Source organism: Monodelphis domestica, chromosome 4 (assembly GCF_027887165.1).
Source record: "Monodelphis domestica isolate mMonDom1 chromosome 4, mMonDom1.pri, whole genome shotgun sequence".
Classification (NCBI taxonomy): Eukaryota; Metazoa; Chordata; class Mammalia; order Didelphimorphia; family Didelphidae; genus Monodelphis; species Monodelphis domestica.
This window is the reverse complement of record NC_077230.1, coordinates 65,506,404-65,533,648: the sequence shown is the minus strand read 5'-3', so window position 1 is coordinate 65,533,648 and position 27,245 is coordinate 65,506,404. Positions and strand designations below refer to the sequence as shown.

General features: G+C 38.4%; 1 long non-coding RNA gene across 2 annotated transcripts in view; it reads right to left on the bottom strand.

Moving 5' to 3' along the window:
• Window positions 1-360: 360 nt before the first annotated feature.
• The window catches only part of LOC130453646 (uncharacterized), a 135,242-nt gene continuing 108,357 nt past the window's right edge, over window positions 361-27,245 (bottom strand). The window contains exon 3 of one of the 2 annotated variants that reach the window (XR_008911099.1): window positions 361-1,298. This is a non-coding gene — a long non-coding RNA (uncharacterized LOC130453646). Of the gene's footprint in view, window positions 1,299-8,144; window positions 9,703-27,245 lie in introns of those variants that run through there. The other variant, XR_008911100.1, reaches the window with a different exon arrangement.

The window sequence follows — 27,245 nt, the reverse complement described above, 5'->3', positions numbered from 1 at the left end:
ATCTCTTTAAATACCACCAAACAAGGGTTATAGAACATTTCCATACATTCTGGTGGACAGAGTAGAAACTTGGAGAAAGCCTCTTTTTCCCAGGACAATTGTGGACTCAGATGCATGCCTGACTCACCAAGGACTCTCTGTGTGTGAGAAATCTGGTTCCCTGTTGGACTTACCCTGAGGAAACTTAGGTATTTAGTTTAGAGTAGATAGATAGTGGGTTTAATAACTGGGTTGAGAGTCAGATGCTAACCTTTTCCTTTTATTCCATTCCCAAAGCCTTTCCTTTACCTGTTAATAAATTCGATTATATATATTGTAGGGTCTGAGGAAATTCCTCCCAGAATGAAAACACGGAGACAATTCAAGTAGGCAATGGATCACCTTTATTACCAGCATGCTAGGGCTGCCCCAAAAGAGGAGCCACACCCGGCTCATCTAGGGGCATACTTTATATAGCATGGGAGGCTTGAATGAAATGTGAATAACAGAATATTTTGGATTAAGATGTTTACCTTACAGGGAGTGTCTGCTTAGCTGCTGGAATGGTTATACTGACTTGGGCAAGAGTTTACCCCTGATGCCCCAGGGGGAGGTCATTTGACCTCCTTCATTTCCCACTTCTTTTCTTGAAACATGATGAATCATCCATGGAGATGGCCTCATCATAAGGGGCTGGGCAAGTTGCAAGGGGTTGATAATGCAGTCTAAGGACCATGAGCTGGACTGAATTAATGCGATCCTTGACAAAGCCTACTCAGTGATTAACTAGCCTTGTATGATCAGCATCACGAGGATGTAAGGGAGCAAAGGAATTTCCCTGACAATAGTCTGCCTGAGTTTCTGGGTATACAATGCCTATGACACTTCCCCCCTTTAAATATCTAAGGGAAAAGGGGTGATGGTCTCAGTCTTCTGTAGCTTCTTCAGAGCTGAGAATTGTTGTAGAGCTGTCCCTGCCTATTGTTAGGAGAGAGGTATTGACTATAGGCAATGTCTAGGACTTCAGGCTAGAATAGTTGCCAAGTTTACAGTGGCATCTGGGTGACTCCCATGAGTGCTTCTACACTAGAAGTAACTAGAGAAGTGACAAGGTTAGAAATGTATACAAATATATATCCCATAGAGGAGTAGCCAAAACTTGAAGAGGGAGGGAAAGGCTGCAGACACATGGTCTTTTGGGGCGTGTCCTCGGTGAATGCCTGGGTCCTAGGTAGGTGGGGACCTGCCTGGAGATCTGAAGGATGTCCCATGACTGCTTCTCCCATTGGCAGACAGGTCACAAGGAGGAGAGTCAGCCCCTAAGATAGAAGTATAAAAACCAGGACTGGGGCAAAAACTAGAAGACTAGATAGAAACAGAGAAAATTAATACAATAGTAATTGATACTACACATTTGCATTTGGGTGTCTTAGCCAACAGACTTCTTCAGAAATCATCTTCTAACAGGAATAGATACCTTCAGGAAATTGGATTCCTTAGTTGTTTGCAGAGTTGGTATGTGATGTTTCTGTCAAAGAACATTCTTTTGCAAAGTACATATTAACTATAAACATCTATAAATACTTGAGTAAAAACATTTTACAGATGAATTTCTTTACCCCAGATACTGGGAGAAATTCAAGAAAGCTTTGAGGTATATATTCAAGCTCAAGATCCAAACTTTAACTGTGGTAAATTAAGGCTACAAGTACAAGCCATCTATTAATAAACTTCACCTACTTTTCAAAGTATGTTCCCTAACAATTTAAGAATTTTCAATTATTAAGGTTGTTTGAGGAAATTAAAACTTTAATTTTACAATTTGCATTATGTCTGATTATGGGAATTTGTCACAAAGGAAAAGATCTACAGGGAAAATATTTCCTCATGTCCCATGGGACACATAGTGAGGGCTTCATGTACAGGCCAAAGCTATCACTGGCTCATGTCATCATTGTATCACTCAAGGACTAATACCCTAGATGGTCAGAAAAGGTCCATTCCCATTCCCAGGTGAGCCCAGAATATGCCTCTGTAACCATTCCAGGACATTCTCTGTCCTTTGTGTACTTTGTTACCATTAGATCCCAGAAGCCTTCTTTTTCCTTAAAAGACAAATCTCACCCATTTCAGCTGAGAGAAATTCTGCTCATCAGCAGTCCAGAAACAAATTTACATACCTTCAAAGAAGCCTTTTATATCCCTACAAGGCCGATCACTCAATTATTCTTATGTATTTTGGCAATAATTTACATATCATACTTTAGTCACAAAAACCTGAAATAAAGAACATGAGTGCTGAATTGAGTAGTTCCATAGTAATATAGATCAGAGCTGTATCATCTCTTGGACCTAGGCCATCTGAAAGACTAAGACAAGATCAGTCAGAAATCATGTCAGGGTAAGTGTTCAGAGAAATTATAGAATCATATGTGATTTTCCCACAATACATACATTAATTTTAGAAATTATCACTAGATCAGGGATCCAATTAAAAGAGTAGAACATCTATCTGTTCTCTTTCACCTATCTATGTCTCTCTCTCTCTCTCTTCCTTCAAAACCTCTGCCTAAAAAGCAGAGCAAGATTTCCATTCTTCCTTCCCTTGACATCACTTTAATTGCTAATTGGTAAAACAAAAGAATTCTGATTTAAAGGATTACATCATTGAACCACTGCATCTTCAGCATAGTGCTCATCAATTATAAATTACTGATCATTTTAGCAGCAAGTCATATAACAATCAAAAAATTCTGAGCAAGCATTTTTCACAAATATGCCATTTTTAACATCCTATCCACTGTTTGCAACATATATCTTTATACAGATCAAAAATGTACTCAAAATATCAACCAACATACTCCCAAAGTTTGTGTGAGATGACTTATCAATTACATATCACTCTACTCATTTTAACATTCTGGACATGGAATGTTTGCATTAAGATTCCACAGCTTTCAAACAAGCCACTTGGTTGGACAAGGCTGGCAATGCTTGCTTGCTTGAGCATCTTAAAACCTCTGAAATATACAATTAAAATATACTCATCTTTAAGTTCTATCCCACAGTAGTTGTCAAGTCTGTGATGTCCCTATTTCAGTCCCTAAGTATCAGCGTGGAACAATTATAAGCACTTCTTTCTCCTTCTTGTGTTCAAGGAAGGTGTTAATAGCTTGTGAGCAATTTATCCTAAGGCTTCTTGGCTCGATTTAGGTTTTAACCTTGTCCCATCCTTCTTTAACAAGTGTGCTTAGCTTATCACAATTTAAAATTTTGAATGTATCAAACCCCCTTCATAATAATTTACTATGAGTGGATTATAGTTTGAACTCCACAACTTCCAAATAACTTTGATTAAATCCTTTAGCAATCTTTAAGTGTGTAACCAAACTGAAGTGCAAAGCATTTACCTGTACTCCTCTCAAACCTCTGTCTAAAGTAGAATAGAACCTCCAGTTTAGTTTTCTTTTAGCTCAAAACATTGGCATATACCTGATTAAATTCCATCAACATTATTCCAATTTATAATTTGTTGTATCTATTTCACACTAGAATTCATAGTATTAACCAGTAACTCTATCCATTACTCTTATTTCTTCTGGCTCTTCCTCTTTACCATTATTGTAAATAGAGGAAAGGTACTGTGCTGAATTGTATTTTAATACTCATGACAAGCCCTTCTTGATTTAAGGGCTGGTCAAATTTGTCTTGTTAAGGACATATAGTTTGCATATCATATGCCCTTAACCTTTTTAGGTGGAAAACTTAATTCTCTCTTTAGTACAAATGCACACATAATTTGTATCTGAATACATGTTCATCTCTAGATCACAAATTCCTTCCCATACTTTATGCACATTTTAAAAAACAATTCAAATAACCTTAGTCAAAGACAACACCATCTAAAAATTCCCTCTTTTGTAAAAAAACAAATTCTTAGTATTTGTATTATTAAATCCCATGCATAGATTAACCACTTAAAAAAACTTCTTGTGTGTCATATGATTTCTTGTTGCTAGTTCTGACAAACATTAAAATAACATCTGATTTTTTAAAATCACAAGTTTAAAATCTAGAATAAGTTCTTCTCAACAACATAACAACTTTTTCTGGATGACTTTTACATCTATAAAGTAGCCAGTACAATTTCTGTCCTTATAGAATAAAACATTCCCTCTCTGTGTCATGCTGGCTATCAATCACATTTAGACAATTCTCAAATTCACTGAAACCATTATGCATTGCAAGGTCTAACAAAACAAACTTTTAACCATGAGTTTTTGTGGTCAATCAAATCTGGCTAACATTTCACATTTAACTGACAAACAGTTACCACAATACATGAAATTACATTTGTACCATATCAAAAATCATTAGCAATCCTCCCAAGTTTCATGCATCAACCCTTAGAATTAATCTTAAGTGAAAAGTGCTTCTAACTGTGGAGTAAGAGACAAGACTGTGATAAATAGAAACATCCCCAAAATAGGGGTGTCTCACTAGTTGTCTTTCTGTTCAGAATCAACCCTCTTCCTCCCTGCAGCAGAGGAGGAAGACAGATTTCATCAGTGAAGTGATAGCTTCCAGGTTGCCTGTTTTTCCTATCATCTCTAAGTCTTGCTCCAGCTGCTTAGATTTGATCTCATCCCAACAGGAGGGGCCTGTAAGGAAACTTTTTCCTTTGTCTTAATTGGGTTGGCTAGTCCCTATCTGGCTCAGACCTCAGGCTTCCAAGACAGAAGGTAAGGGTTTTTTTAAAAAAAATGGGGGCAGCTGGGTTGCTCAGTGGCTTGAGAGCCAGGCCTAGAGATGGGAGGTCCTAGGTTCAAATCTGGCCTAAGACACTTCCCAGCTGTGTGACCCTGGACAAGTCACTTAACCCCCATTGCTTAGCGCTTACCTCTCTTCTGCCTTGGAGCCAATACACAGTATTGACTCCACTCTGAGGTTTCCCAGACTGAAAAAAGGAGAAGTCCAGCACAGCCACCACCCAAGTAGAGGATGGCATTACAATTTTAGGGTGCCATGGATAGGCCATGCCTCTTGTTTATTGAAGGTGTAATATGTTCATTCAACGTTAAAAAGAAATTAGTTTTTTGTTTTGGGTTTTTTTTTTCTGAGCTATTTAGAGCCAATTTTTCCCAACAGAAAAGCAGACAGGGCAATACATAACGGACTGTACAGTCAAGACAGACACAAAAAATATGAACACTAGGCTGGATGTGCTCCTCTGCTCACCCCAAGGGGCTAGGGGCAAGTGGTCCCCAAAACAAAGTGGTGTGGCCGGGTTTCCCCCAGGGCCAAACCCCCTTCCTCCAGTGTGTCCAATGGGTTTCCTACTTTCAACAGGAGGACTCTAACAACCCCAAGTTCCAACCGGGAGGCCTCTATCCACCCCTAATTCCAACCAGGGGCCTCTAACCACCCAGAACTGGGGATTCTAACCCCGAGCAAGGGCCTCCAACCCCTCCAGTGGGGACTCTAACCCCTACCTCATAGATGGGCTCCAAGCCCCAGGGGACTCTAACCCCTGTTAAAACCAAGCTAGAAGCTCCAGAGGACTCTAACCCCTCTTAAAACCAGGCTCCAAGCCCAAGGGGACTCTAACCCCTGTTACAGACGTCCAACCTTGGTGACCTAATTCCAAATTAGGCAGAGGAACTCTAACCCCCTGAATTCTGTCTGGACAAAAATCCCTGACCCTGGCAATACTATGAATACATCACACAAAAATTCCTGGCGGCCAAACAAACAGAAACATTCATCACCAAATCACGTCCCAGCCTTTCTGGCCTGGCCCCTCACGGGACATAGGAACCATGTACCATGCCAATCCACAGTCACACACAGGTGGAACCAGATCACTTAGCAGGATTGGACTTGACAATAGGCCTTCTCCGTATAAACCCCAGAGACAGTGAGACTAGCCAGGCTACTTAGTCATATGTCCTAATCCCGTGATCAGTTCCCCATCAATCACAGTCACAAAACACTACTGCCAACAGTCACACTAACCTGGTGTCTGTGCTCTGGCGGTCCACTCATGGAGGATCCTGGACAAGCCCCCAAATGTAGGGTCTGAGGAAATTCCTCCCAGAATGGAAACATGGAGATAATTCAAGTAGGCAGCAGATCACCTTTATTACTAATGCACTAGGGCTGCTCCAAAAGAGGAGCCACGCCTGGCTCAGCTAGGGACACACCTTATATAGCATAGGAAGTTTGAATGAAATGTGAATAGCAGGATATTTTGGTTTGGCAGTTGCAGCTAGCTGAGGGGGTTCACAATACAGGGAGTGTCTGCTTAGCTCCTGGAACGGTTATGCTGACTTGGGCAAGAGTTTACCCCTGATGCCCCAGAGGGAGGTAATTTTGACCTCCTTCAAAAAAAAAAAATATATATATATATATATATATATGTATGTATGTATATGTGTGTGTGTGCCTTCTCCCTCTGTGCAAACTTCCTTTCTTCCTTTCTTAAAAATCATTATAACTCCTCTAAGTATAATTCTTCTAGCTACCCAGGTGATAATAACAATTTTTAAGAGTTACCAATATCCTCTTTTCTTGTAGGGGTACAAATCATTTTAACTTATTGGATCCCTTTTTAAAAAGTGGGGTTTTTATTTTTTGTTTTTGTTTTTTCCCCTTTCTTAATTACCTTTTGGTGATTCTCTTCAGTTCTATGTTTGGGCATCAAATTTTCTGTTGAAGTCTGGTCTTTTCTTTGTGAATGCTTAGAAGTCTTCTATTTTATTAAATGACCAGACTTTCCCCTGCAAGAATATAGTCAGTTTTGCTGGGTAGGTGATTCTTGGTTGTAGACCTAGTTGCCTTGTTTTCCGGAATATCATATTCCATGACTTTTGATCCTTCATTGTAGATGCAGCCAGATCCTGTGTTATCCTAACTGTGGTTCCATGGTACCTGAATGACTTCTTCTTAGCAGCTTATAATATTTTCTCCTTGGTCTGTTAGTTCTTGAATTTGGCTATAACATTCCTGGGTTTGTCAGTTGGGAATTAAGTACAGGAGGTGATCTGTGGATTCTTTCAATCTACACTTTTCCCTCTTGCTCTAGAATGTTGGGGTAGTTTTCTTGGATAATTTCCTGTAGAATGATGTTGAGGCTTTTTTCTTTTGTCATGATCTTCAGGTAGTCCAATGATTCTTAAGTTGTTTCTCCTACACCTGTTTTCTAGATCTGTTTTATGAATGAGATGTTTCATGGTTTCCTCAATTTTTTAATTCTTTTGATTTTGTCTTATAGTTTTCTGCTGCCTTGTAAAATAATTTGTGTTTAGTTGTTGGATTCTAGTTTTTAAAGACTGAATTTCATCCCTGGCTTTTTGGTCATCCTTATCCTTCTGGTTTGATTTTCTTTGGAGGTAATTGTTTGTTTTCTTTGCCCCATATTTCATCTCCTCTGCCTCATTTTCAAGCTGATTAATTTTGGCTTTCAAGACTCTGTTTTCTATTTCCAGATGATTTATTTTGCTTTTTAAGTTATTTTCCCAGTTGTCTTCAGGATCTCTTAATTGTTTTTTGAATTGTAGTTTGAGTTATTCCAAAGACTGTTTCCAATTTGCTGGAGTTTCTGTGTTTTTGCTTGGTTTTCCTTAATCTTCCTCTGTTCCATTGGCTCTTTGTTCATTGCCTGCATAGAAACTGTCAGCTGTAATGTCCTTTTTTTTCTTTTTTTGTTGTTTACTCATATTTCCCCCTTCTCTTCCCCCTGTAGTTGACTATGGTCTTGCTCCTTTCATTATGTGCTGGATCTGTGGGTTTAGGCTGTTCTATCCTGAAGGGGCTTCTTCTCATTTGTGCTGATTGATCAGGTTAGTCAGATCTTCCCCAGCTGACAGCAGAAGCTGAAAAGGAGCTGAGATTTGTTGCCTATAGTTTGTTGCAGCTTTTGTCCTTGTAGCTTAGTCAGCAAGGCTCTCAGATTAGTCTGTGGGGGAGGAGTGTTGGAGCTTGAGCTTCCCTGCTCTCTGAAGTTTTCTTATCTGCCCTATTGATGATTTTGAGCTAGGGAGGAAGATTTGATCTGCAAAGCTGGATGCGCCCTGAGACCAAAACCTCCAGAAAGGGTGTGTTGGGGCGGGGGGGTTGGGGGGGTTACCAAGATGGAGTGTTTCAGCTGCAGCTAGAATGCTTGCTCTGTGCTTCTCCTCTAGCTCCCTCTACATCACCTGTGTTCTACGCCCTGAGCCTGGCACAACTTTTCTGGCAAAGTACTCCCTCTGGACTAGTGCCCTTGCCCATCCAGAGATTCCAGCCACTGCTGGAGGCTCTGCACTGTAGGTGAGGGAGGGCAACTGGGACCTTCCTTCTTCCTTCCCCTTAAACTGGCATGTTCTAGAATTCAGGCTTTTTATTGAGAGTACCTTTTAAGTTGGGTCCAGGAGGAGGGTTACCTACTTCTGTTCTGTTTTTTCAGTCCCCTGGAAATGCTGTGTTTTTGATTAGTGAGAAAGGGTTTATGGAGGTCTGAACTGTTGCTGTCTCTAAGCTGCCATCTTGACTCCACCTGCCCTCCCCCCTTCCTCAACTTTAAACTAACTCCTTTTATCCCAGATATCTCCTCATTTTTATTACATCTGATATTCTCTGAAAGCTTGGTTCTCCTCAATTTACCACACATGTGAATACTCTTTTGAAAGCCAACTTCCTTCCATATCCCCTGGCATACAGTGCCAAGAGGATCAATTGTTATGAATGAGAGAGAGGAGAAGAATGGAGACATCCCTTCTCAAAGTGGGGTTCAGGGGAGACAGCAGATGTAATGGAGAAAAAGGTTTTGGGGATGATAAAGGGAACAGGATCTAGGAGAGGACAGTTGATGTTTAGGGTTGGCTCAGAGAAAGGAGAGGGGCTTTGAAGATTTCCCCCCTTCTGCCTTCCTTCCTTAACTATGGCTGCTCTCCCAGATTTGCTCTTATCCCCCTTCTCCCCCCCCACTACTCAAGACCAAAGGTTTCTTCTTATGATGATATCTCTCCCCTTGATCTGTTCACTCACACTCAATTCACATCTTGAGGAAAAGATAACTATTTTAATGTCAATTAAATCAGGGTAATACAAAGGAATAACTGGCAGGGGAAATAATGGGAAAGGAAAGTGGGGAAAAGGGGTTCCCTGTCTATCTAAAACCCTTTTCCTCCCTCCTTGAGTTTGGGGGAACTCAGGCCTTGGCAGCCTAAGCTCCCTGAGAGAAAGTCAGGTTGGCTAATCCTGGGTTTGGCCCCTTGGCCAGGGTTCAGACACAGGGCAACAGGAGCTGAGGTAAAGTCTGACAGAGAATCAAAATGACTTTTCTCAGGTTTTCTCTTCAGTGAGACACTTCAGTTCAGAAATGTTGTGGGGGAAAGATTTGTAGTCACAAGCAAGAAAAATTGGGTGACCTTCAGGAGAAAGTCTTAGTCAACCATCTCTTTTTGGCTTCTCCAGACTGAGACCAACTGTTCTTCCAGCCAGAATCTTCTGCTCCTCCTGATTCCAATCTCTTTGGGACCCTCCCCTGATGAGATCAGTTCCACACACTCTTCAGCCTGGCACTTTTCTTATGTTCCAGCCTCTGTCACACAATTGGCATACTTTTTGCTTCATACCGCCACCATCACTCAGCAGCTACTCTTTTTCCTTTATAGTTTAATCCATTCTGTCCAAATCGTTGTTGATTTCTTTGAGGGAGCAATGTAATAGAGAGGGGTGTACCTGGAATCAGGAAAATACATTCAAATCGAGGCTCAGATACTTAATACTAGGTGTCTGTGGGCAAGTCACTTAATTTCTGTCTGCCTCATATTACCTATTTATAAAGTGCAAAATACTAATAGCAATTGTCTCCAATGACAGTTAGGTTATAATGAAATACTATATGTAAAGCATTTTTAAAACCTTCAATTGCAGTATAAATGACAGTTATCACCTATGGTATTCCAGGTTATTCTCCTTCCCACAATACTTGGCTTAGTCTCCTTCTCTATTGCTAATACTTGCTCCCTTTAGTCTCTCTGACATCCTATTTCTTTAACTTCTTCAAATCCCATAACCTTGGTCTTCAGTCTACTTCAGTCTCATGTAGGAGACTTACACACACACACACACACACACACACACACACACACACACACACACACACACAATTTGCCTCAAATAATTGCCACCATTTATACAAGGTCATGGAATTCCTACCTTATCCCCAGGTCTCAACTCATTCTCAGACTTTCCTGGCTTTAGGGAAAGTCTAAGGAATCTATTTTTTTTTATTTTGGTTTGGTTTTGCTAAGAATTAGCAGCTAGTGAATTAGTTGCATTGCAATCATGTCTCTCCTATGAGAGTATGTTTGGTAGAAAGCCTTGTAGCATCCTTTGGCAGAAGCAGCATCGCTGCTTGGGCCAGCTGTACAGCTGTACAGCTGTGTTGATGAATAAGTTTTTCCTAGGTGCAGAACTTCACAGTGAACAAAAACATCTGGACTCTTTATAGGAACCATAGAGAATAACCACATTGAGGGGATACTCAAATGGAGAATCAGGTTGGAGAAGTAGAGAAGCACAATCTCTCAGTGCCAGAGCTAGCATCTGGAGAGCCCATCAATTTTGTGGGACCAGGAAAACAGCTCCTACTGTCACAGATTTTACTTTGGTAATTTTCCTACACTCATATCAGGAATTTTAGCAAAACAGAGGTCATAAATCTCACAGTGTTCTCTCAGATCTCTGCATTTTAAAAGTAGACACTATTATCTGTGTGTGGCCTGTCTTGACTTGAGATCAGCAAGTTACTACTATGATAGGTATTATTATGAAGGGGAAAGCAGAAAGAGAGAGAGGAAGGAAGAAAGAGAGAAGATAGAAGGAGAGACAGAGAGAGACAGAGAGACAGAAAGGCACAGAGAGAAAGATGGATGGAGAAGAAGAGGGAGGAGAAGAAGAAGAGAAGGAGAAAGAGAGAATTAAATTAAGCACTTAGTGTGTGTGTGAGGCACTGTCCTGACTTGTGTGGATATAAATACAGGCAAGCAAAACAATCCCTACTCCTCAAGAAAATTGAGGGGTAGACTTTGACCCATCCATAGCACTGCTGGGTCTGTACCCCAAAGAGATAATGGACACAAAGACTTGTACAAAAATATTCATAGCTGCACTCTTTGTGGTGGCCCAAAACTGGAAAACGAGGGGATGCCCATCAATTGGGGAATGGCTGAACAAACTGTGGTATATGTTGGTGATGGAATACTATTGTGCTAAAAGGAATAATAAAGTGGAGAAGTTCCATGGAGACTGGAACAACCTCCAGGAAGTGATGCAGAGCGAGAGGAACAGAACCAGGAGAACATTGTACACAGAAACTAATACACTGTGGTATAATCGAACGTAATGGACTTCTCCATTAGTGGCAGTGTAATGTCCCTGAACAACTTGCAGGGATCCAGGAGAAAAAAACACCATTCATAAGCAAAGGATAAACTATGGGAGTGGAAACACCGAGAAAAAGCAACTGCCTGAATACAGAGGTTGAGGGGACATGACAGAGGATAGACTCTAAATGAACACTCTAATGCAAATACTATCAACAAAGCAATGGGTTCAAATCAAGAAAACATCTAATGCCCAGTGGACTTACGCGTCGGCTATGGGGGGTGGGGGGGAAGGAAAAGAAAATGATCTATGTCTTTAACGAATAATGCTTGGAAATGATCAAATAAAATATATTTAAAAAAAAAAAGAAAGAAAATTGAGGGGTAGAAATTTACCTTTTAATGGGGAAGACAGTACAAGACTTCTCCATTTTACCTCTATAACTTGTACCTTCTTTTACCATCCCTCAACCTCCCTTTTGTCTAATGTATTCCCCCATTATATTTTAATCTTGATGGCAGGGATTTTCTTTGTCTTTATTAATGTCTGCAACATTTATCAGAGTACTTGGCACATAGTAGATTTTTAATAAATATTTATTAACAGACTGAATGGCCAAAAGGGATAGAGAAAATAAAATTCCCATAAATAGTACATTACCTTCAATGAGGGGGATTTCAAGTCATAGGTGGAGAAGGGTGAGAATGAAGATAACTGATTTTGCAATTCTGTATTTTTGTTCTTTGTAACATGACACATATCTGGAATACTCAGTATTGGGAACACTTAAAGGGATCAATTATTTGATCTCAGTTCTAAGGTTCAAGTGACTAAAATTGAACAATTTCTACATTGAAACTGGTATCAATATTAGAAACTTTCAGAAGTGAGGAATCACCAGATTTTCTAAGGACCAGTTAACCAGACTTGGTCAAAAATGAAGCTGGTCAAAGTTTTCATCCCTGCCAGTCAATAATGAAATTGACCAATGAATGGCCACTTCACTTCAATGGTTGTATGAGACAGAAAGACCTGGTTTTAAAACACACACACACAATAATAATACTAATAATAATATTAATAACCTGTATTATTAATGATCTATACTGTTTATAGTTTTTTTAAGAAAAGAAATTAAATTGAATGTACTAAGGGATATCTAGAATTTTGTAGTATTTAGGATCCCAAAAAGAGTTATAGGGCACATAGAAATGTAAGAAATTTGGGTAGCTTCAGTAGAAAAAGGAAGGACTTCCAACAGGACCTGAGGTGTCACCAAGTCTACAGTAATGCCTCCAACAGAGCCCTATAGTCAAGCCCAAACAAAACAGATGCGATTTTTTAGCTCTTTTACTAATCCACACTATGCTAGGATGTGTGACTTTTCTAACTCCAGACTAAAAGCAAAATAAGTATTGTTTTATTAACATTGGTGAGTGGGATATCCTCATATATCAAAAGTGCTATTAAAGATTCAGACAAATTGGTTCAGATTATATAACTGAGACTTACTACCCTCAGAATTTGGTCAAGTCACTTAAATATCCTGAGCCTCAGTTTCTTTATCTGTGGATTGAAACAATTAATTGGTTGACTTTTGAGATTCCTTCTAATCCCTAGATTAACAAATTCTTAAAGTGTAGTTTACCCCCCTTGTGGAGGGGAGGTTCTGAAGGCCCTTTAAGAGGGGCCATGAGATCTAACTATTCTCATAATAATACTAAAACATTATTTTCCTATTGAAAAATTCTTCCCTTTTCTAACTACCTATTTGCCTCAGGCTGTATTTTCTTTTCTCTTTTTTTAAAGCAAATTTTTAAAAAATATTTTTTTATTAATAGAATTTCTTTCCAGATTTCTCAGACCCTTCTTCCCTCCCCACACCATAGAAGGCATCATCCAGCAAACAGTTATATATTAGGTTGTCCTTTGTGTTTCCACTTCTTACATAATTGTTTGGAGGTTGACATTCACAAATTATTCTTCAAATATTAAATCTGTAACTATAGATAATGTTCTCTAGATTTTCTTCATATGCTTCAACCAAAACAATATATCACAACAGACTGAATAAAAAAAATGTGAAAATTCATTTGTCTTCTATGATTCTGGGCATTAAAGATATTTGTAAAAATATATAAAACAATGACATTCCTCTCGGTAATTTTTAAAGTCTTTTTTTTTCATTAAAATGTATTATTTATATTAACATGTAATTAATTCATTACTGTTATTTTAAAAGAATTAATATAGATTTAAAATTTTATGGCTTGACTTTCCATATGATAGATATCACCCAAATATGCAAAAATTCTTTGGAATCCTTAATTATATATTTTCTCAACAGTTCTTAATAGGGTGAATAGGTTTGGGCAGCAAAGTGACTCAGTGGATAGAGAACCAATCCTGGAGTCAAGAGGACCTGGGTTTAAATCTGACCTCAGACACTTCCTAGATATATGACCCTGGACAAGTGTAACCTTAAAATTTCACAGACTTATGAATGTTAAAAAATTTTACTTGAGGAATCTTCCAATTCCCTACTTGAAATAATTCCCTACCAAATAGTGAGAACTCTACTTGAATGTGAAAACTCCTTGCTATGGGAGGATCTCTACCCCATCCCTACTTGGGACTGCTTTAGGGGAAAAAACTCCTTGCTATGTGTAAACCTTGAAATTTCTTAGACTTGTGAATGTTGGAAATTTCACCATTGGAAAGTTTCATACTTGGAAAAATTTCCTACTGATAGTAAGAACTCTATTGGAATGTGAACCCCCTTGGCATGGGAGGATCCTTCTCCTCCCTACTTGGGACTGCTTTAGGACAGAAACCTTTTGCTGAACAATGGAAAGGGCTTTGACCTATGCTTAAGCATAGAACAGGAAATTCTTTGAGTCATGATTGATTTTAGAATTGATACAATAGAGATACTTGGAATGACAGAACCAGGTCTTGGAACTTACAATTTCCACCCTACTTAGAGTAACAGGATTTAGGAAGGGCTACAGCAAAGGATCAAGATTTAATTATTTGAAAATATGACCTTCAACAGACATGTGCAAAGCCACAGACCTCTGGGCGGTCCTGGGTTAAACTAGAACCACCATTGGCACAGGGGAGACATCAACAGTGATTGGTAGATGTGAGAACTGAGGGGAGGGAACTTAGATGGTTTCCTGAAAGATAGCGGGGTCTGAGGAGAGAGAGAGGCAGGTTTTGCTTTGAGCAAGGTGGCTCTGAAGGAGGACTGAGGAGGTTGCTCTGTTGGAGGACCAGGAGAGAAGGCTGGCTCTGAAGGAGGAGAATTCTCTGGAAACATTTCTTGAAAGGAGGCTCTCTTGAAGGTGGAGCTGTGGTTGGCATGAGAAGCCTTACCTAGAGAGATCTTGGGTGAGTGATAAAACCAACTGACTGATTTATTCATTCTTTTTCCTTTATTACTTTCTCTCTTTTTCTATTGATTAATCAGTGTATTATAAATTAAATTTCTCTATAAAACCCAGTTGGCTTGGGCATATTCATAAATTGGGAATATATTCCCTGGTGACCATCTTATATTTATATAAAACCAAGACACAGTAGAAAACATATTTCAGCAGTCATAATTGATATATATATATATATATATATATATATATTTCCCTTGCTCCCAAACATTTTAATTATCACATATGGGAGGACCTCTATTCCACCCATACTTAAGACTGCTTTAGGGCAGAAAACTCCTTGCTAAACAATGAAAGTACTTGAAAACCATACTTATAAAGGAAAGGAATTCTTTGAGCCATGCCTGTTTTTGGAATTGATACAATGGGATGCTAGGTGCCTATAAAGGTGGGGCAACTTGTAAACTACTTAGACCTAAAAGGGAAAAACTTACTCAGAGGTTTTCTCTTAATGAAATTAGTCAACACAGCAGCATTTTTTCTGACTTACTAAAGAGATTAATCTACTCAGCTGTGAATTCAAAATGGGCTGTCTTTTGGAAAACATCTACAGTGATTGGTAGATGGAAGAACTTAGGGGAGGTGACATAGGAGATTTTGCCCTTAAAAATAAGAGCTCAGAGAAGAGCTGGAGGTCATTCTGAAACATTCAGATTGAGGAAGGACTGATTCTGAAACATTCAGATGGAGGAGGGAGCTGGTGAAAGCAGCTGAAATGATGCTGGCCTGGTGTCACTAGAATCCTTGCTTAGGCAGACCTTGTGGTGAGTGTTAAAAGACTGACTGACTGATCTCTCTCTCTTAAGACTCAGGTCTAGGCCATGTTGGCTTAAGGCCCTTCATACTTATTTCCTTTTACTCTCTTTCTCTCTTTTCTTTAATTCCACATTTGTATTAATTAAAATCTCTATAAAACCCAGTTGACTTGGGTATTTGAATAATTGAGAATATTTCCCTGGAGACCACCTTATATTTGATTTAAAAACCAAGACACTGTAGTGAAACATATTTTCTACGGTAAAATTTACTCACCCTCTCTTATATCCATCACAATTTATATCTTCCACCATTTTAACTCACTACAGTTTATGGGCTTCACTATTTTAAATCTCACACAAGTCACTTAACCCCAATTACTTAGCACTTTTGGAACCAATATGTAGAATTTATTCTAAGACAGAAAGCAAAAGTTTTCTTTTAATTATATAAAGGGGTCTAACAAACAGAAACTTTCAGAAACACTGGTGGCAATCTATGCCCCAGACTTCTTTATTGCCCTCTTCTATATACAAGCTTCATTTACTTATTAGGGCCTATGAAAACTAAGGGGAAAACTGAACAAAAAAGGATCAGATCTGGCCCCTTTTAAGAGTCCTTTTTCAACTGTTTAGATTAGGCCAAATCATCAGGGCTTTGAGAGATTCATTTGAAGAGTCATTTACTGTAAATCTTTCACCATGTGAGTGAGGGAATATGAAGACAGGATCTGCTTTGGTAAAATAAGACTGAAGGATATAATATAAGGTAAGAGAACACTTATTTTGTAGTGCCTCATAAATGAGTCAAAGAAAAATGCCAAAGGATTTCCCTTCTAAAAACAGAAGAGAAGTTTATCTATTAGAACAAAAGCAGGTTCAGGTCTAACCCACAGCATTCCTCACCAGCTGTATCTTAGAGATAAATATAGAGGGTTTCTCCTGGCAGCAACTTTACTCTAGGCTCTAAACTATTTTTCTGCATGTGCTGTTTCCTGATGATAATGCTGTTTTCATTGTTTGCTCTTTAATGTTAATTACTTTTCGACTTCACAATCACCCACAATATACTATGGAATCCAAGGAATACATTAGTGTCTTCTAACTAGAGTAGGAACTCCTTTTCTAACTTAGCCCCTGTTATCTCAACACTGGGAGGTAGATGCAAAACAGACTTAGCTAAGTGATTCCTTCTTCTTTTAGGAGATAAGCTTTTTTGAAGAACAGGAAGAAATTATTCAAGAACTCTTTCATTTCTCTTCAGTATATTCAGGCAAGGAATTCTAAAACCAATTTTGTTAGGTTGGGGTGAGACCCAAGGTCAGTAGTTGGTCCACAGGGAATGAGTAGGGAAAATTCTAAATGGAATAAAAAAGGTGTGATTAGACAAGATCTCTGCTCTCAATAATAACAATAACCCAATTTTATTCAGTGCTTATATAAACCTTATATAAATGCTTATATGGTCTGCCAAATTTTTATTATTCGTCCTTCATTTTTTAGAGAAAACCAATGAAATCACAAGGTGATGTCTTGACTTGGGAGTGAACTAGATTGAAGTGAAGTCGAGTCACACAGAATCATAAGCCTCACTCTCTTGCAGAGGCATCGAAGTCCAATGACAAGACCAAAGTCAGGATGACTACAGATGGTCCAGAATGCAGTGAAAGACTTTGGTGTCTTCCATGTCTGACCAAGCTCTAGGCACTCCACAGGGCCCCCCTTCAGTCACCTTTATGAATGTTGGAACAAATTGTTCCTGTTTGCCCATTCCACCAGGGGAAGTCTTTATATGCTTGGGGTAGACGATCACCTAACTAACTCACCAGTGGGGCTGAGGTCTATTGATTGCCTTCAATCTGGTTTGTTCATCTGCCAATTTGGTTTTACAAAGATATGACCAATGTATCTGCTACAGCTTCATAGAGCCACATGTGAGAGTTTGGTGGAAGGTGAAAATCAAAGATGGAGGAGTACCTCTGAAAAAGGCATGGCAAGCCCTCAGACCAGACTGCTAGTCCTTCCAAGGATTACATAGGCATCATCTCATGCTAATTCCACAATGGCCCTGTGAGTTAAATGTTAATATTTATTCCTAATTTGCAGGTGAGAAAATTGAAACAAAAAAAGGTGAAGAGGTTTAGATTTCTTTATGGCCCCTAGCCATAAATTAGTTAGGTAGGGTACTGCTTCTACTTTAGACATGTATTCTGAGTTAATGTGTTTAGAATATCAGTCATTAAAATGGAAATAACTTATTCACAAATGGATGGATTACTTATATTTTTGTTTTCTTCCATTAAATGTAAGATATATTCATAAAAAAAAAATCTGGGTTGAACCCAGATTTTCCTGGATTTATTACTATATCTACTATGTCATGTTATTATCTCAGGAGCTAGTGCAAGGATTCTTAAGGGTGGTGTGTGTGCATGTGCCTGTGTGTGAGTGTTGGATCTTTGGCAATCTGCTAAAATCTATGAACTTCTTATCAGAAAAGTGTTTTTAAATAATTGAAGACATGCTAAATTATATTTAGATATTAGTGAAAATAAAGATGTAATATTTTCCTCTTCATACAAACTTAAGGATGTCCTGAAGTTTATCCTTGGAAGGATTAAGAATACCTGTGCTTCAAGTTTGTGGGGACAGCTAAGTAGTTCAGTGGATTGAGAGTCATGTCTAGAGACAGAGGACCTGGGTTCAAATCTGGATTCAAAGATTTCCTAGCTGTGTGACCCTGGGCAAGTCACTTAACCTCAATTGCCTAGCCCTTACTGCTCTTCTACCTTGGAACCAATACTTATTATTGATTCTGAGGCGGAAGGTAAGGGTTTAAAAACAAGAATATATAAAACAAGCTAGAAAAGGAAATAGCAAACCACTCCAATGGGATCACAAAGAGGCAGTAAGACTAAAATGACTGAATAACAACTATAATATATTTAGTCTGATATGCCTTGCCATTAAGAAGACTTTTATGAAGGGTAGGAAGGAGATAGCATCACAACTGGAAAGAAGCAGAATTTGGAGTCAGAGAATCTGGTTTCAAATCATGGTTCTGCCTCTTTTTCTGATTGGTGAGTGCTTGGCCTGACTACCATTTCATGAGAGACCCTCACTGCACTCACTTCAGTTCTTACTCAGTTCACTCTCCAGAATAAAACACCCTTTCACCAGCAGCCTAGCTTCCACCCAGGTATCCTCCTCCCCTCTCTTTCTTTTCTTTTTTCTTCTGTTTAAAAAATTCTCATTTTTTCCCAATTACATGTAGATACAATTATTAATAATCAATTTCTGACATTTTGCAACTTTCCTTTCCCATCCTTTCTTCTCCCCACTTTCAATCTCCCCTTTATGTTTTGTCTTCCCCTAACTAGTCTATAGTTTTAAGACCTGTCTACCTTAACCTTGTTTATCCAGGCGGCTGAAATAGTATTCCTGGGTTAGAGCCATTGCGTATACTACTGCTTCAAAAATCCTGGAAGGAGTCTCTAATTTGAGTGCAATTCAAGAGCTTTTTAGTTCTGATTCTCTTGTTTATATTGTCAGTTGTAAAACAGTGCTCAGGGTGTTGTTGGTTTATTTTTTTTTTAATTTTCAAAGTAAAATCAAAAAAGACTCTTTGAGAACTGTCACACATGAGACCAGTTTTTCTCTGCTTCTTTAATAAATCAGGGTGACAACTTGAATGATCAAAAGCTACATTCAGATGAAAGCTTAGGTTAGCAATACTCATTAAGGAATGTTTCTTTGATCAAGATGGTTGTTCATGGAGACGAGATGCATGCAGGTGTGCCTTCGAAATGTGTTTATCAAAAAGTTGTGTGTAAATTAATTTTTTGCAAACCAAAAAGGATTTTATATACTATAGGAAAGACAGCTAGTTGCAGAAAATATACACATTCTTGGGTAGGGACCTTTAATTCATTAGGTTGTAAAATGTTCACTTAGTGAGTTTCCCTAAGGGCAAAAATACACAGAGATCGTAATTACCTCCATAAGTCTGAGTTTTACCTCTTGGTTGTCAAAATGTTTGTGCTTCAAAAGATCCTACATTCTTATCTTTGAGTATATCCTCTCCACAGGTGCCAATCACAATTCATCCCGTCTCTTCAAAACCTCATCACTATTGTCTTTGTAAATCTCATGAGGAGTATTCAGAGAAGACCACCTCATGCTTCCTTTGTTATTTCATGGGCACCACTGTTCATCCATTATTGTTCATTCTAACTAAATGACCCTTGCATCCTTTTGGAGTCATTCATGCTAATGATATTGTCATTCAGCCAGCTTTTCATGTGCTATCTATCATTGAAATCTGCAATCTATTTACACCCACAGTAATCTCTCTGGGTCACCTGCAATTTCATTACTTTAATGATTGTGGTTCCTATGGTTTTGTGGCAGTTGAAAGATGAAATGACTGAGGAAAAAAGGTTTGCTCTTCTGAGTACATCGATTTATTAAGCAATGCATGCCAATTGCCTAACAAATTTGGACCAGGACCCTTCCTCAGCTTAGGGTTGACCCTTAATTACAAGGAAAGACAGGTTTTTCTATATAAAAAAACAATCAAATAGGGCCAATTAATTAGAAGGAAAATATAGCATTAGGTAATCTAATTTCTAATTGGATGAAAGATTAGGGATTTTCCAAGTTGGAACAGATATAATTACATGAATTAAGAAAAAAGAAGTATCTTATTCACCCCATGTGTCTATAAACAATCAAAGGAATGTGGAAACAATAACTGATTGATTAGTGTGGGGTCCGTTTTCAAATAAGGTCTATGGGTTTCTTGAAATGTATTAATGTGAGAAAAATCCTTGCATCAATCTTTGCTTCTGACTGAATTTTTTGGCTACCATAACCTAGGTCCTTAGTTAAGAGTGTCTAAGTTACAGGTAGAAGTGGTGTAGCTTCCCAGACATGGAGGGATAGAATCAAACAATATACAATAAGGTTTGTCACCGATTCCTACAATTGAATAAAATTTTAGACCCAAAATTGATTAGACTGGGGAACTAAGTTAGCTCCAAAACTGAAGTCCCAAGATGGAGTCAATGTGGTTCAACTCAATGACCATTTGCTTTCTAAATCCCTTCAAGTCCCTAACTTCCTCAGATCCTAGCCATAGACCATCACCAAAAGAAAATCAGGATTAATGAGGCAAATATTTGAGGTAATTAATATCTTGTAATCATTCAATGTTCTGAAAAATTTACCAAATTCATTTCAACCCAGTGTCCTTCTTCTTTTCTGTTCTATGTATCATATATGTATCATACATATTCTATACCCAAGTGAAATATATGTCCCAGTGGACTAACTCAAGTGTTGGTGAACTTATGGACAATATGAATACTTAATTCACTTTATTTTTTATGCTAATTCTTAAAATCATCAACAATGATGAAGATTGCATTTATATAGTACTTTAAGGTTGACAATGCATTCTACATATATTATCTAATTTGTTCCTCTAATAATACCAAAAACAAACAGGGATATGTGCTGGACATTGTTATTAGCACTTTATATGTATTATCTGATTTGATCTGCACAATAACACTGTGAGATAGATATTATTATTATAAACCCCATTTTACAATTGAGAAAATTGAGGCAAAGAAGTTAAGTGACTTGCCCAGGGTCAGTAAGTGAGAGTCTGGTAAGAGTCTAAGATTGGACAATTTTTTTTACTCCAGGATCAGTATTGTATCTACTGTACCAGCTAGCCACCACATAATCTTATGAAGTAGTTACTTTAGTTATCATTAGCAAATTTTACAAGTGACAATAAATGAGACCTAGAGAGATATTATGACTTGATCAGAGTTGTCCTTGGGGCAGGATTTATACCCAGGTCTTTCCTGATTTCAACTAATAATACTCTAGTTTTTAAAACTGAATTTCATCCCTGTTTTTTTGGTCATCTTTCTACTTCTGGTCTGATTTTCTTTGGAGGTCATCTTTCATTTTCTTTGCCCCATCTTTCATCTTCTTTGTTTCTGTTTCCAAATGATTTATTTTTGCCTTTTAAGTTCTTTTCTCAGTTGTCTTCAATCTCTCTTAATTGTTTTTTGAATTGTATTTTGAGTTCTTCCAAAGCTTGTGCCCAATTCACTGGAGTTTCTGTGTTTTTGCTTGGTGTTCCTTGATCTTCTTCTGTTCCATTTGCTCTTTGTTCATTGCCTGGATAGAAGCTGTTGTTTGTAATTTCTTTTTTCTTTTTCTGTTGTTTATTCATACTTCCCCTTTCTTCTCCCCCTGACCCCCCGTAGCTACCTGTAGTCTTGCTCCTCTTATTTTGTGTTGGATGTATGAGTTTGGGCTGTTCCGTCCTGAAGGGGCTTCTTCTCTGTTCTGCTGTTTGGTCAGGTAGTCTGATCTTCCCTTGCTGACAGCAGAAGATGAGAAGGAGCTGGGCTTCCTGCACTGTGGTCAAGGTTATTTTCTGAAGTTTGTTGCAGCCTTTACCCCTTGGACCTCAGTCAGTGAGGCTCTCAGATCAGTCTTGGGGGAGGGTAATGCTATTGGAGCTTGAGCTTTCATGCCCTCTTAATGCTTCTTATCTGCCTTTATTGATGAGATTGAGCCAGGGAAGTGTTGATCTGCAAAGCTGGCTGTGTCCTGAGGCCAAAACCTCCAGAAGGGGTGGGGGGGAGAAGATGGAGTGTGTTTCAGCTGTGACTGGACTGCCTGCTCTGTGCTTCTCCTCCAGCTGCCTCTATGCCACCTGTGTTCTAAGGCCTGAGCCTGGCCCAGCTTTTCCAGCTAGGTTCTCCCTCCACACTAGCGCTCTTCTCCAGCACTGTAGGTGGGGGAGAGGTCCTGGGACCTTCCTTCTTTCTTCCCCTTAAACCGATGTGTTCTTGAGTTCAGGCTTTTGGGGGGGAGATACCTTTTAAGTCGGGTCCAGAAGGAGGGTTCTCTAGCTCTGGCCTGTTGTGAGATTTGGTTTTCAATCCCCTGGAAGTGCTGTGTTTTTGATCAGTAAGGAAGGGTTTTCAGAGGTCTGACTTTTTGCTGCCTCTAAGCCACCATCTTGACTCCTCTTCCTACAATTAATAATACTAATCTTTCAACTACACATGGAGCATCCTATGACAATTTCACTTAAAAAAAATCTAAACTCAGTAACCAGCAATAAAAACAAATAATCTGATTTTTAGAAGATTACTTTTAACAAAATATTACTCCAAATTTTCTATTTACTTCAATTAAATTTTCAAACATTTTCTATTTACCTATAAAGTGCCAGGTACTCTGCTAGGTATTGAGAATACAAAGAATATAGATTAGAAAGGAGCTTATATTCTATCAGCATGTAAACAATAGAGTATAACACAAAATAAAGTATGACAAGGACAAAAAAAATATCAAAAGACTCCAGGAATATCAGAAGAGGGTCCTTTGTCCGATGAGTTCTACAAATTGGAACCATCCTTCTGCTGGACTCTGTTCATAGCTGTTAATGAGTTTATCACAGAATTGTGAAGGGAATAGTTTGTATTTTGTTAAGTCTGGTAAGCTATTTGATAGCTATAAATCACTAGTAGAGGCATCCTGATGGGAAGTCAAAAGCTTTTGTATTAGAAAATCACCACCAGTCCCAAAGAATCCCTTAGAACTCTTGAGGAAATAAGTGGTCCACTACCTTCTGTGAACTCCACATAGCAATCAGAGAGACAAAACAGTAACTCCAAAGACCACTTCAATAGTATAAATGAGTAGTGAACCCAGCTGGAGGAATCTTGTGATACTTTCTTTGTACCCTTATGATCTCTTTATTTTCTGTATATTTGATCCTATTATAATTGTTATTTTTATGTTGTCTCAATGTATATCTTGGTGTCCTGTTGTGATTTCTCCATTCTGCATCACTTCATATTTGTAATTTTGGTTTATATAAGACTCTTTTGACTGATTGTGGGTCTCATTGAAAAGGTCATATAAAAGTCAGCATACTGTCATCCACAAACTGGAGTAACTTAGAATGTCTTCATCAATAGGGAATCCCTTTTCTATTTGGAATTTGTGTCGGACCACCAACATAGCACTGGCAAAGACTTTTGGTGAGCATATGTCTCCCTGTTTGATGTTTCACATAATGCTGATCCTCAATGGATCACAGAACGAAGTTAGCTCTGTGGTTTCATCTGCCATCAAATCTTGTATAATCTTAAAATATACATGCAAGAGAGATGCAAAGTCCATTGTTTGGGAAAGTTCTAAAACCTGAATTTTGCCTCATAATTTTTTTGGAGGGTAATTAAGAGGCAAGACATATAATGGAATTTTAAAAATATTTCTTCACCTCTCAGTCAAATGTGTAAATATGAAAATGTAATCTGTAAGATTTTGGGGAAAGCTACCTTTTTCCTTCTCATATTAAACTTGTTTACATTTTCCATTTCTCCAATACTTTGATTAAACAGCTTGGAAACATCTGGGTAGGAAGATGGTATTTGAGAACAGATTTTAGATTTCTAGACCATGGAAAGGCCCTAGGCCTAAGCAGGAAGAGATAATGGAAGGTTCAAGCAGGAAGGTGAGCCTTGGAAATGAGAAAGAAGCATGCTTCAGATTATAATAAAAAATTAAGTAAGAGAGAATAGGTAAAGATATAGAACAATTCTAAAGTCAAGAAGAAATAAAGTTGAAGAATATAATGTTGAATAGTCCAGATTTTCATAGTAAAGTTGGAGCCAAGATAATTTTCAGAGAGTAAGTTGGCCGGAAAAGGGCTAAGATCTAAGGGAAAATGGAAATACTTTAAATAATAGAATTTGTAGCTTAATATATGAAACTATTTTCATTATTTTCTTTTTCAGAGAACAAATGTACTAAACTCAAACCAGACAAATGTAACAAATTAAGTGAAACACTCAGACTAACTCTTTTGGGATAGACCTGGACCCACCAGAAGATAAAGAAGATAAAGGTAGATTTGAAGAACCTTGTAAGTCACCCTCTACTAACAAATTAACTTTAAATTTGTTTTCTTTATAAAATTTATACAAAATTATTATATTAGTAATATAATAATAAATATAGAATAATGTAGAAATTTAAATATTTAACAAATTTTCCCTCCCTTAGAAGAATTTCAAAGATACCAGTAAAGGAGAAGTTTCTTAGAATTTCTAGTTTGGCAGGTTCACAAATTTCTTCTGATAAGGGCAGGCAAAGAGCTTTTAATTCTCTTATCAGTACTTTGCTTCAACACATCAGCCTTGTTTTGTCAATAAGGATAATTCCACTGAGCCTTGAAAAAGCGCAAACCCAGACTTGTATATCTCCACAGAGACAATCAGCACAGCATCTTATGACAGCCTCCACAAAGGTAAACATATCTGCTTTCTATGTGTACTGCCATTTCTCCCCCTGGAGCTAAAGGCATCTTCAATTAGAATGTCATACAAAGAACAGTTAAATCTCCAACTAAAAGGCTCAAGTAAAATACCTCTAACTTGGCTTTTGTGTTTTGCAATTCTCCTGTTACATAAGAGAATTGTAAATAAAAGAGAGTAAATCTTTAAATTCTCCTCAATTTGCAAACAGCATCAGTATCATTGCTGAAGACTGCCACACACTGAGGGCAGTAATAATTGATAGAAAGTCAGAAGGAAGCTCTATGGCACTAGTTTCTTTTATTATCTGGGTAGTGCAGACTGTTTAGGGAGAATGGACTAATCATTTCTTTTCTCTATTTGTTTTTCTTCTTTTTCCCCTTTTCTTCAATACTGATGCACCTTTATTAGCCCTGGCTGAGACTCCAAAAGTTTGAAGGGTTTCTTTTTTGCTAGTCACTGAATAAGTGTGTCACCTTCCCTTCCTGTCACCCAAATCTTCCACTGAGAACTTCTTGCATGGCAGGCTGAAATTCACTAGTGTCAGAAAGGAGCTCAGACTGCAGTGACAGTCTGTCTCTTGAAGCATAGTTTGGGTACATGTAAAAGGCTCACCTCAACGTTTGTTACCCTAAAAATGTTCATTCCTCAAAAGAAATTCCAAATAGTTGGTACGTATGCAAGAACTGCAAAAGGAAGGGTAGTTATTTTGGAAGATGTGTGTGAGCCTTGAAAAAGAGCAGAAATGTTTTGACTGGAGTTATCTTTGGGACTTGAGGTCAAAGAGGCAGAATTGTGTGCATTTGCAGAATTGGGATAGAAAATTCATGACTTTTTTCCACCACTAGAGCCCTGGAAGTCTACTGGGATACATGTAATCCTGCATCGTCTCTGGGTCCAAGATTTTAATGTAATGACCACTGACCAGAAGGAAACAGACTGAATCAACTTGCCCTTGTCTCTAACATGACTGATCCATATCTGGTCATGCACTGGTCACTGCAGCCTATTATTCAACAGGCTAATGAGCTTTGGTTCAGAGCTAGTGATTCAGATCACTGCCTGTCCTTTCCACCTCTTGTTTTTTCTTTCCTTTAGGTAGTCAGTGCTTTTCCTATTGCCCAGTACTTGATGAGATAGAAAGGTGTAATGGATAAATGTTTTGGATAGAGTGTAGATGGTCTCAGATTACCAAAATGTGCTGACACAGAAGTATGATAAGAAGAGCCAACATGCACATAATGTCTTCAGATTTGCAAAACTCTTGACATACATTTTCTCATTTTATCCCCATAACAACCTTGTGAGCTACGTCTGAAGGTCAGTCACTCAACAATCATTTTTTGAATACTTCTTATGTGCCAGGCATTGTTCTACATGCTGGGAACACAAATACAGGCAAACAGAAAGGCAGTCTCTGACTTCAAGGAGCTTAGATCCCAAGAACTCTCCAGAGGGAGAAGGGGCCCTGCAGCCACTATTGCTATTCCTGTTTTACAAATGGAACCAGCAAGTTGCTTTAGTAGATTGAGCCCTGGGTTTGAGGTCAGGAAGCCATGAGTTTGAATTCTGCCTCAGATACTTCGTATCAATGCGAAAAAAGCTATTTAACCTTTGTAGGTGTCATTTTCCACATTTGTAAAATGAGGGGATTGGATATGATGCTTTCTAAGGGTCCCTTCTACCATTTGAATCCAAATCTCAGAGCCAGAAAGTAAATTTCTAATTGTCAGATAGCTCCTGTGTGCCCGAGGAAAGATTTGAACTGGCATTTTCCTGGTTGCAATTCATAGTGATGCCAAGTTGTCTCTCCAACTGTAAGCCTAACAAATCAAATCCCAAAGCACCTGCTTGTCTCCTGAGTTAGTACATATAATGTGGCATATGGCTTGGCTGGTGCCCCAAATTCCACACCAACTGGGAGGTTTTCACAAAGACCCAGACAAACCACGAATTTATGTGTTCCATTTCTATAACAGAGCTTAGGTGGATGGATCACTCAAGACAAAGTAATGAGAGGAAATGGAGGAGGAATTTAGTGCAATGGATACAAAGGATTTAGCCACCAGAAGGATAGTCACTAGAACCTCAGGGATATTGGACTTTACATAACAGAAGGAGGAAGAATGGGGATCCCTGATGTTCATCAGAGAGGCTGGCCCCTAAAATACTCAAATATTTAAATTCCACCCTTTTTTCTTATTGATGTATATGCTTACATTCTTCTTTTCTACCACAACAGAATAAATAGCTCATTATGCCACAATATTGTTTTAAAAATAATTTGAGTACCAAATCCTGTTTCTTATGTCATTTCCTTATTCTACTCT